Source organism: Hylobates moloch, unplaced genomic scaffold, assembly GCF_009828535.3.
Source record: "Hylobates moloch isolate HMO894 unplaced genomic scaffold, HMol_V3 SCAFFOLD_8, whole genome shotgun sequence".
Taxonomy (NCBI): Eukaryota; Metazoa; Chordata; class Mammalia; order Primates; family Hylobatidae; genus Hylobates; species Hylobates moloch.
Window position 1 is genome coordinate 97,330,889 of NW_026652283.1, and position 11,580 is coordinate 97,342,468.

General features: G+C 42.9%; 1 non-coding gene across 1 annotated transcript; it reads right to left on the reverse strand.

Annotated features, from left to right (window-relative positions):
* Positions 1-11,163: 11,163 nt before the first annotated feature.
* On the reverse strand, positions 11,164-11,291 carry LOC116474014 (small nucleolar RNA SNORA25). The gene has a single exon (XR_004249557.1). It is a non-coding gene; the product is annotated as a small nucleolar RNA SNORA25 (small nucleolar RNA).
* Between the last annotated feature and the right edge of the window lie 289 nt (positions 11,292-11,580).

Genomic DNA, 11,580 nt, shown 5'->3' on the forward strand with positions numbered 1-11,580 from the left:
ACCTCGCACAAGAAAGGATTTGGGGTGAGTCTATACAGTAAAAGCAAGTTTATTAGGAAAGTAAAGGAATAAAGTAATGTCTGCTCCATAGGCAGAGCAGTGGCATGGGCTGCTCAACTGAGTATACTTATAGTTATTTCTTGATTATATGTTAAGCGGGGGGTGGATTATTCATAAGTTTTCTGGGAAATGGGCAGGGATTTCCTGGAACTGAGGGGTCCTTCCCTCTTTAGACCATATAGGATAACTTCTGGATGTTGCAATGGCATTTGTAAACTGTCACAGCACTGGTAGGAGTGTCTTTTAGCATGCTAATGTTTTCTAATTAGTGTATAATGAGCAGTGAGGATGACCACAGGTCACTTTCATTGCTGTCTTGTTTTTGGTGGGTTTTGGGATGCCAGCTTCTTTACTGCATCCTGTTTTATCAGCAAAGTCTTTATGACCTTTATCTTGTGCTGACCTCCTATCTCATCCTGTGACTAAGAATGTCTAAGCTCCTGGGATTATAGGTCTCAGCCTTATTTTACCCAGCCCCTATTCAAAATGGAGTTGCTCTGGTTCAAACACCTCTGACATGACCAGCTGGTAGTTGGATGGGGGGATTTAAAGGGGTATAGAGAAAAAAAACAGCTAGTCTATAGTAATAGTATCTAGGAGAGGCTGGGCGGGGAGGCCAAGGCAGGTGGATCACCTGAGGTCAGGAGTTCGAGACCAGCCTGACCAATATGGTGAAACCCCACCTCTACTGAAAATACAAAATTAGCCGGGCATGGTGGCACACGCCTGTAATCGCAGCTATTTGGGAGGCTGAGGCAGGCGAATCACTTGAACCAGAAAGGCAGAGGTTGCAGTGAGCAGAGATCGTGCCATTGCACTCCAGCCTGGGCAATGAGTGAAACTCTGTCTCAAAAAAAAAAAAAAAAAAAAAAAATAGTAGTAGTGTCTAGGAGAGATGACAGTATATAATGAGAATGGATTTTAGGAGCAGGGGTCTTGAATATTTTGAGCAGAGGGATGAGAGGGAGAGATATCAGTGTTGGGAAGGGAAAGGAAAGAAAGCAAAATTAATAGGAGCTGCCCAGTGCGGTGGTTAGAGGAAGAGATGTGGGGTTGTCAGAGGCATTTGAAGCATAGCAACTCCGTCTTGAATAGGGGCTGGGTAAAATAAGCCTCAGGTTTGCTGGGCTGCATTCTTAGTCACAGGATGATATTGGAGGTTGGCAGGACTGGTATCACAAGATACAGGTCACAAGACTTTGTTGATAAAACAGGTTGTAGTAAAGATGCAGGCCAAAACCCACCAAAACCAAGATGGCGACAAAAGTGACCACTGGCTGTCCTCACTTCTCATTATACGCTAATTATAATGTAATAGCATGTTAAAAGACACCCCTACCAGCGCCATGACAGTTTATAAATGCCATGGCAACATCAGGAAGCTCCACTATATGGTCTAAAGAGGGGAGAACCCCTCAGTTCCAGGAAATCCCTGCCCCTTTCCGGGAAACCTCGTGAATAATCCACCACTTGTTTAGCATATAATCAAGAAATAACCATAGAAATAGCCAACCAGCATCCCTCGGTGCTACTCTGTCTATGGAGTAGCCATTATTTTGTTTCTTTACTTCTCTAATAAACTTGTTTTCAAGGCCAGGCATGGTGGCTCAGCCTGTAATCCTAGCATTTTGGGAGGCTGAGGAGAGTGGATAGCTTGAGCTCAGGGATTCAAGACCAGCCTGGGCAACATGGAAAAACCCTGTCTCTACAAAGAATACAAAAATTAGCTGGGCTGGTGGCATACACCTAGAGTCTCAGCTATCTGGGAGGCAGAGATTAGCAGCCGTTGCAGTGAGCCGAGATCGTGCCACTGCACTCCAGCCTGGGTGACAGAATAAGACCCTGTCTCAAAGAAAAACAAAACAAACTTGCTTTCACTAGACTCTATGGACTCATCCAGAATTCTTTCTTGAGTGAGATCCAAGAACCCTGTCTTGGAGTCTAGATCAGGACCCCTTTTCTGGTAAAAGGGTCTGACTTCTTGCATGTCCCTGTTCCACCACTTAGTAGTTGTCTATTTGTTTTAATTTAACTCTCTGTGCCTTAATTTCCTCTTCTGTAAAATGGGGATAATAATAGTAGCTATTCCATTAGATTCTTGTGAGAAGTACATGAAATCATGTAAATGATAGTGAATGCCCTACCTCTTGGTTAATGTGCGGCAAATGTTTGCTGAATGGATGAATTGGTGGTTGGTTGGCTTAGCTTTGGGGCCAGTCTTTAACATTTACGATTTATAGTAAGAAAAGTCTCTTGCTATCCTTACACAGCTATCCCCCATCCTCATCACTTTCCTATCTGGCTGCTGCAGCAGAAACATTTATTTAATAGGAAATAGAACTACTCATTCTGCAAGAAGAGTCTTTAAATTGCAGATGCCTGGGTGAGTTATTATATTTATATAAGTGGATTTTGTTTAAAGTGCAGACAGTGATCTCTGATCTCTTTTTGATTTGACAAACAAAGGTAGAGTGAACTTGGAGTCTAAAGGTGGAAGAGCTAAAGCCACTGGGGTTGAGAAAAAAGCAAAAGGAATAGATGGGAGACAACCAAGACACATTTTGACACATTTTGATGAGGGCATCAATTTTTAAAAGTAAGCAGTATTTTTATATAAGAAGGACCTCATTTTTCTTTTAGAGATAGGATCTCACTGTGTCACACAGGCTGGAGTCCAGTGGTATCACCATAGCTCAGTGCAGCCTTGAACTCCTGATCCTCCCACCTTGGCCTCCCAAAGTGCTAGGATTACAGGTGCGAGCAACTGTGCTGGGCTGAGGGCCCCATTTTTGCAATGCCAAAATATTCTGTATAATAAGTAAGAAATAAGAACCCACAGGAAAGTAGATTCAGGACAAACAATAGAACCAAGATTCTGGTGTTTGTTTGTTTGTTTGTTTTTTGACTGGTCAAGTGCAGTAGTGAGAAGTGGGGAAAGAGTTGAACAAGGAGTTCAACCTGTAATTGAGCAATCATTTGAGATAACTCACTATCTTCAAACAAGCAGAGATTCTGTTCTTTAAAAACGTTGAGTAATCACACACACTGATTCTTAGGCTTCATCTGCTCACACCTGGTACACACCCATACAAATCCCTTCCTAGCTTTTTGTTTAATGCTGCTGAGTCAGCCGCATTGGATGAGAGAGAAGGGAGGAAACTTAGCTTCATTTTGTGAGCCACCCCCTCCCCCATGGCTTACTTCTAGGCAGATGTGGGAAGCCTTGAGAGACTGGCATAGTTTCCAAGTGGGATGCCTCCTTTAAAAATGTCTGTTAATTCTGACTATAGGCTAGAGCTGTCAGTTTGGAACCCCTTTAGGTGGAAAGCCAAACTTACAGCCATTCTATTATTGACCCTCTCATTTCCTGGTGACTTTTCACCGTGTACACAAAGCTTTCACCTTTTATGTCCTCTCCCAGGCTCTTGCCCAACAGTCTTGGCTGTCCTTTTGTAAATTGATCTGTTAGCATATACTCTATTATTAGTTCAGTCTTATCATAATCACCGTAACAGCTGCTGTTAAAATTTACTTTCACAACAGACATTAGTGTAATCTGGCTCCTAGTGGCTCAAAAGTGTTTTCTTGCATTTGTGAGAAACCCAGTAGAAGCTACAAGCAAAGGGACTTGGAATGCTTCCTGGTAGAATGCCTGCACCAGATGGGAACCATACCCTGAATTGCCTTTGGAAAAGCAATCTATGCTCCATCCAGACTGTTTCTCATTTACACTAGCTCAGGGCCCCACCCGCTATGCCATCTTAAAAGGCAAGGCCTCTTCTATTTTGAAAACTTTCAACAACAAAAAATGTGGGTTAAGCAAAATTAAATACTGTAAGTTATCTCACACTGCAAATTAATTTTAATAGGAAGATACAATCGAGTTTTTCTGGAATCTTTCAAAGTACAGCATTCATTTTGAGTTAGGCCTAGTTTGCCCTCAAAAATCAGGTTCCCTTCTCTGCAAATTTTAAGTAGAGGCTGCATTGAATTACTATTTCAAATAAGGTTGAGAAATAAGATTCTTTCAGCAAATAATTTTTTTGAGCATTGTACAAGTTTATTCCTATTAATACTTAGTATATGGCATCTGTTATTTAGGATTCAGAATCTTTTTTTTTTTTTGAGACGGAGTTTCACTCTTGTTGCCCAGGCTGGAGTGCAATGATGCAATCTTGGCTCACTGCAACCTCTGCCTCCTGGGTTCAAGCCATTCTCCTGCCTCAGCCTCCCGAGTAGCTGGGATTACAGGCATGTGCTACCACGCCCAGCTAATTTTGTATTTTTAGTAGAGACTGGGTTTCTCCATGTTGGTCAGGCTTGGTCGCTAACTCCCGAGCTCAGGTGATCTGCCCGCCTTGGCCTCCCAAAGTGCTGGGATTACAGGTGTGGGCCACAGCACCCGACCAGGATTCAGAATCTTTATTAGATACATCGGTTTGCCATTAATATTTTTTTAAATTATGTTATGTATTATTTATTATTATTATTTATTATATATATATTATTTCCCAGCTAATATTTTTTGTATTGATAGGGGAACTCTTTTTAAGGTTTTGCCAGAAGTGATCAGAATAATATGAATCTTATATTACAAAAGATAGATTTGGAACACAAAATTTAACCTGAATAGCCTAGAAATGTAAAAATTAATACAATATATTTTGTATATTGACTTTACAGGGTGATTATAACATTGCAGAAGACCAAGCTTGGCTAGGTTTCAATATAAATATGTGGAATTTTATTTTCTTAAAAAGTAATTTCAACTTTTATTTTAGATTTAAGGGATATGTTCAGGTTTGTTACATTGGTATATTGTGTGATGCTGTCACCAAAGTACCCAGTAGGTAGTGAGCACAGTACCCAATAGGTAGTTTTTCAGCCCTTGCCCACTCCCTCCCTTCCCCCTCTAGTAGTCCCCAGTGTCTATTGTTGCCATCTTTATGTCTGTGAGTACCCAATGTTTAGCTCTCACTTATAAATGAGAACATGCGGTATTTCGTTTTCTATTCCTGCATTAATTTGCTTAGGATAATGGCCTCCAGCTGCATCCATGCTGCTGCAAAGAACATGATTTCATTCTTTTTATGGCTGTGTCTTTTAGCAAATTATTTTTGAGTTCCTACTATGTGTAGGGCTCCCTGCTACACATAGTGCTGGCCTTAGGAGAAAGGAGTGATAGTGTTGTGAGAAGTCAGGGGTCCCAAACGGAGGGACTGGCTGGAGCCACGGCAGAGGAACATAAATTGTGACGATTTCATGGACATTTACCAGTTCCCAAATAATACTTTCATAATTTCTTATGCCTGTCTTACTTTAATCTCTTAATCCTGTTATCTTCGTAAGCTGAGGATGTACGTCATCTCAGGACTACTGTGGTAATTGTGTTAACTGTACAAATTGATTATAAAACATGTGTGTTTGAACAGTATGAAATCAGTGCACCTTGAAAAAGAACAGAATAATAGCAATTTTCAGGGAACAAGGGAAGACAACCATAAGGTCTGACTGCCTGCAGGGTCGGGCAAAATAGAGCCATATTTTTCTTCTTGCAGAGAGCCTATAAACGGACAAGCAAGTAGGGAAGATATCACTAAATTCTTTTCCTAGCAAGGAATATTAATAATTAATACCCTGGGGAAGGAATGCATTCCTAGGGGGAGGTCTATAAACAGCTGCTCTGGGAGTGTCTGTCTTATGCAGTTGAGATAAGGACTGAAATACGCCCTGGTCTCTTGCAGTACCCTCAGGCTTAATAAGGTGGGGAAAAAACCCGCCCCAGTAAATTTGAGGTCAGACCGGTTCTCTGCCCTCGAACCCTGTTTTCTGTTGTTTAAGATGTTTATCAAGACAATACATGCACTGCTGAACATAGACCCTTATCAGTAATTCTGCTTTTGCCCTTTGCCTTGTGATCTTTGCTTTTGCCCTTTGCCTTGTGATCTTTGGACCCTTACCAGGAGTTTCTGATTTTGTCCTTGTCCTGTTTCCTCAGAAGCATGTGATCTTTGTTCTCCTTTTTGCCCTTTGAAGCATGTGATCTTGTGACCTACTCCCTGTTCTTGCACCCCCTCCCCTTTTGAAATCCTTAATAAAACTTGCTGGCTTTAAGGCTCAGGTGGGCATCATGGTCCTACCGACATGTGATGTCACCCCTGGTGACACAGCTGTAAAATTCCTCTCTTTGTACTCTTTCTCTTTATTTCTCAGCTGGCCGACACTGAGGGGACCTACATTGAAATACTGGGGGCAGGTTCCCCCGATATGATAGAGCAGCATACAACTAAATCTTACATAAGTCAGGCTAAGGGATCCATTCTGACCATGGAACTGAAGGTGGGTTTCAGAAAGGGGACGATGCTTTTGCTGAGCCTTTAAGGATGAATAGACTTTGACCTAGCAAAATAGAGAAGGGCATTGTTTCACTACCACTGCTGCATAATAAACAGCCCCAAAATTTACTGGCAAAAAACCAAACCATGTTATTATGCACACAGATTCTATGGGTCAGGAATTCAGAAAGGGTGCAACACGGAAAGCTTGTCTTTGATCTGCCATGTCTGGGTCCTTAACTAGAAAGACTTAAAGGTGGGGGTGACCCCACAGATGGGAGGTGAAATTGTCTGAGAGCATCTTCATTCACATGTCTGGTGGCTAATACTGGCTATTATTGTATGAGGCCTTAGTGGAGCTGTGGGTAGAAAAGCCTACCTAGGGTCTCTCCATAGGCCTTCCTCATAGCAGGTAACCTTTGGGTGGCCACATTTCTAATTTGGCAGCTCAGGGATCCCAGAGTGAGTGTCCCAAGAGAACCAGGTGGAAGCTGCATGGTATTTTCTACACTAGTTTCAGAAACTCAGCCAGGCATGGTGGCTCACACCTGTAATCTTAGCACTTTGGGAGTTTGAGGCAGGCAGATCACCTGAGGTCAGGAGTTCGAGACCAGCCTGGCCAACATGGTGAAACTCCCATCTCTACTAAAAATACAAAAAATTAGCTGGGTGTGGTGGCACACGCCTGAAATCCCAGCTACCTGGGAGACTGAGGCAGGAGAATTGCTGGAACCTGGGAGGTGGAGGCTGCAGTGAGCCAAGATCGTGCCACTGCACTCCAGCCTGAGTGAGAGCAGGACTCTGTCAAAAGAAAGAAAGAAAGGAAGGAAGGAAAGAAGGAAGAAAGAAAGAAAGAGAAAGAAGGAAGGAAAGAAAGAAGGAAAGAAAAAGAAAGAAAGAAGGAAAGAAAGAAAGAAAGAAAGAGAAAGAAAGAAAGAAACTCAGTGGTATCACTTCCACAAGAGAGGCATCAATGTTGGCTAGCTCAGATTCAGTAGGAAGTGATATGGACTACGGACTTCAACCTCTTGATAGGAGGCGTGTGACCATTTTAAAGCCTGTCCTAAGTGTGCTGTGGCAGAAGGAAAGCAGAGAGCTCATGGGGTGTTTCCAGCTGGCCTGTAGTCTGATGCTGCTGGCATTGTAGGTGTGAAGTAGAGTGGCAAAGGTGGGGTTGGAAATGTAGACTGGATCCACCATGTGAAAAAAAGTCTTTACTGCTTTGCGGCAAGTACCGTATCTGAAGCCACAAATCACAGAAGAAATAACACTTTGTTTTTCTATGAGTCAATCTACTTTTCTTCTTGAGACATTCCATTAGGGTGTGGGAACTTAATCTCACTCAGTTCTGGGTAATCTCTGCCATCCTGGGTTACCTGAGTTCAGTCCTCCCTCATCTTTTCTCTTGACACTGTCTCTAGAGTGGCATGGGGTGTATGTGGCAGGGAGGAAGCTGGCTCTGGGCTAATTTCTGTCCAAGCTGGCACCTGCCCAGATGTACCTGAACCTGTTTGGTTCTAGGCCATTGATTCAAGCAGGTTACATCTGTGTTATTCCTGACTGCAGAGCTTCTTGAGGTCTAGTTCTATTTTAGCTAAAACTGTCCCCTTCACAGGGACACAGAGATAATCTCCTGTACCTCTCTGGAGCTGCAAGGAACAATGTAAGGTCATCTCAGTTCTTCTCTGTTCCCTACTGCACTTTAAAAAAAATTTTTAACTTTTATTAGCGACGGAGTCCCACTCTGTCACCAGGGCTGGAGTGCAGTGGCACCGTTATAGCTCACTGCAGCCTTGAACTCCTGGGCTCAAGCAATCTTCCCACCTCAGCCTCCTCTTTAGCTAGGACTACAGGTGCAGGCCACCACACCTAGCTAATGTTTAAATTTTCTGGTAGAGACAGGGTCTCTCTATGCTTCCCAGGCTGGTCTCAAACTCCTGGCCTCAAGTGATCCTCCCACCTAGGCCTCCCAAAGTGCTTCGCTTACAGGTGTGAGCCACTGTGTCCGGCCTATCTACTGGACTTTACTCCTATGCCAGGCCAGCTGCAAAGAACCCACCTCCTGGGTTCAAGTCATTCTCCTGTCTCAGCCTCCCAAGTGGCTGTGACTACAGGTGCGTGCCACCACATCTGGCTAATTTCTATATATATATATTTTGAGATGGAGTCTTGCTCTGTCACCCAGGCTGGAGTGCAGTAGTGCAATCTTAGCTCACTGCAACCTCTGTCTCCTGGGTTCAAGCCCGGGAGACATTCTCCTGTCTCAGCCTTCTAAGTAGCAGGGACTACAGGCACATGCCACCACACCCAGCTATTTTTTGTATTTTTAGTAGAGACAGGGGTTCACTATGTTGGCCAGGCTGGTCTCGAACTCCTGACCTCAGGTGATCCACCCTCCTGGGCCTCCCAAAGTGCTGGGATTACAGGCATGAGGCACCATGCCTGGCCTCTGTTTTCAATTCTTTGAGTATGCTGTCTTAAACTAGGAGTGGAGTTGTTGAGTCATATTATAATTTTGTTTTACTTACTGAGGAACTGCCCAAATTTGTCTCAGGCCCTTAAAACACAAAGCTGGCCCATGTCCTTACTTGGTCAAGATTCATTGTTCTGTTACTGTACTGTTGAATTTGATCTGCCGTGGTTTTATTTAGGATTTTCACACTCCTATCCATGAGTGAGACTGTCTTTGTCAGGCTTTGGTAAAAGGATTATGATTAGTCAGCTTCATAAGTTTCCATCTTCATATATATTGTATATTATAATATTATAGATTATGGAAATGATCCATTTCTCCAGTTATAGAATACATAATTATAAACTTTCAATATCACTTTTAATGATTTTGTTTGTTCTCCTTAAAATAATGTAGGTAATTTATATTTTCATTTTTTTGAGACAGAGTCTCGTCAGCTATTTTTTTGTATCTTTAGGAGAGACAGGGTTTCACCATGTTGGCCAGGCTGGTCTCGAACTCCTGACCTCCTTGTTATCTGCCCGCCTCGGCCTCCCAAAGTGCTGGGATTACAGGCATGAGCCACCACACCCAGCCCTCTTTAAAAAAAATTAATTAATTAATTAATTCATTTATTTATTTATTTTTGTGACTGAGTCTCGCTCTGTTGCCCAGGCTGGAGTGCAGTGGCATGGTCTCGGCTCACTGCAACCTCCGCCTCCCAGGTTCAAGTGATTCTCCTGCCTCAGTCTCCCGAGTAGCTGAGATTACAGGCACGGGCCACCATGCCCAGCTAATTTTTCTGTATTTTTAGTAGAGACGGGGTTTCACCATATTGGCCAGGCTGGTCTTGAACTCCTGACCTTGTGATCCACCTGCCTCGACCTCCCAAAGTGCTGGGATTACAGGCGTGAACCACCACACCCTGCCCCTCTTTATAAACTTTTTAATAGCTCCTAAGTTATTATTATTCCTTTTATTGTTGTCTAGTTTTTCAATTAATGTTTTTTAATTTTGTCTCTGTACTTCACTTGTAATAGTCTTTTAGTCCACCTTAACTTCTAGATAAGGTATTTTGTCCATTTATTTTATTTTTCTTGCGTAGGATTTGCTTTCCTGAACTGCTTTATTAGGTTATAATTTTCCTACTTAAAATTCATCCATGCTGAGTGTCCAATTAAATGATTTTTAGTAAACATACTGAGTTGTGCAAACATCACCACAATCCAGTTTTAGCACATTTCTACCACTCTGAAAGATCCCTTATGCCCGTTTACAGTTGATCTTCGTTCCTATCTTCAGCCTCAGACAAGCACTGGTTTGATTTCTGTATCTATAAATTTACTTTTTCTGGCTGGGCGTGGTGACTCACGCCTGTAATCCCAGCACTTTGGGAGACCGAGGCGTATGGATCACTTGAGGCCAGGAGTTTGAGATCAGCCTGACCAACAAGGCGAAACCTACAAAAAATACAAAACTTAGTTGGGTGTGGTGGCACACGCCTGTAGTCCCAGCTACTCCGGAGGCTGAAGCGACAAGAATCACTTGAACCCGGGAGGCAGAGATTGTGCTGAGCCAATATTGCACCATTGCAGCCTGGCTGACGGAGTGAGACACTAGCTCAAAAGAAAAAAAAAAAGGAAAAATACTTGGTTTTTCTGGATATTTCATTATAAATGGAATCCTGTTATATCATGTGGTCTTTTGCATCTGGCTTTTTCTCCTGGCCATAATGTTTTTGGGGCTCGCCGGTGTTGTAGCGTGTATTGTATGCAGCAGGGAATACATTCTGACTTTTTAGATTGTGCTCATCCACATCTTTCTAGGGGCTCTTTCCCTGGACTCATGTAGCTTCCTCCTAAGACTGTGGAAAGCAATACTTTGCAAAGGCTCGAGGGAACACTGCAGATCTCTGGAACTCTCTCTTGGTACGACTTCCTTATCTCTGGTAATTTGCTCCACAAATTGTGGATATTTTCTAAAATTTTTCTCTGTTCTGATATAAAAACATTTCACAGCAATGTTTTCTCTCTAAGATCTCAGGACAATGCTCCCTTTCCCTTAAGTTGCAGAGTCTTTCCTAGGATATATGAAGTCTGTTTTCACTCCTCCATGAAGTAGTGAGCTCTTCAAGGCCTGGGATTGTCACTGGGCAGATATGTGGGCTATTCTTCTCTCCCTCCACTGCAGAGGAAGTGTCAGATTTCCCCCCTCAGGCTGAGAGACAACTGGGTGGAGGTTGATCTGCACTCTCCCCAGAGCAATTTCTGGTGCCTAGTGGGTTCTCTTTTATCATGTTTTTTTCCTTTTCTTTTTTGTTATATCTCCTCAAGAAAACATAGCACCATCAAATGCTATGGCATCCTATAGAGAACTTCCATCTTTGGTCACAGTGTTAAGAGCTCTTGGTTTCATAGCCTCACAAGCCCTCTTTGAAATGACCTATCTTTTCTCGTTAAAAAAAATTTTAAAAAATTCTTTTTTTAGAGATGTGGGTCTTGCCGTGTTGCCCAGGCTGGTCTTGTACTCCTGGCCTCAAACAATCCTCCCACCCTGCCCTCCCAAAGTGCTGGGATTACAGGCATGAGCCACCACACCTGGCCCTTAGTGGGCTTTCTGAAAGAAGCAAAACTTTTTTCCTGTTTTCATTCTAGGATTTTCTGACTGCAAAACCAGTTCAAGAACATGCCTAGACAAATGAAAACTTCTGCAGAGGGCAGTGGAGTCACAGAA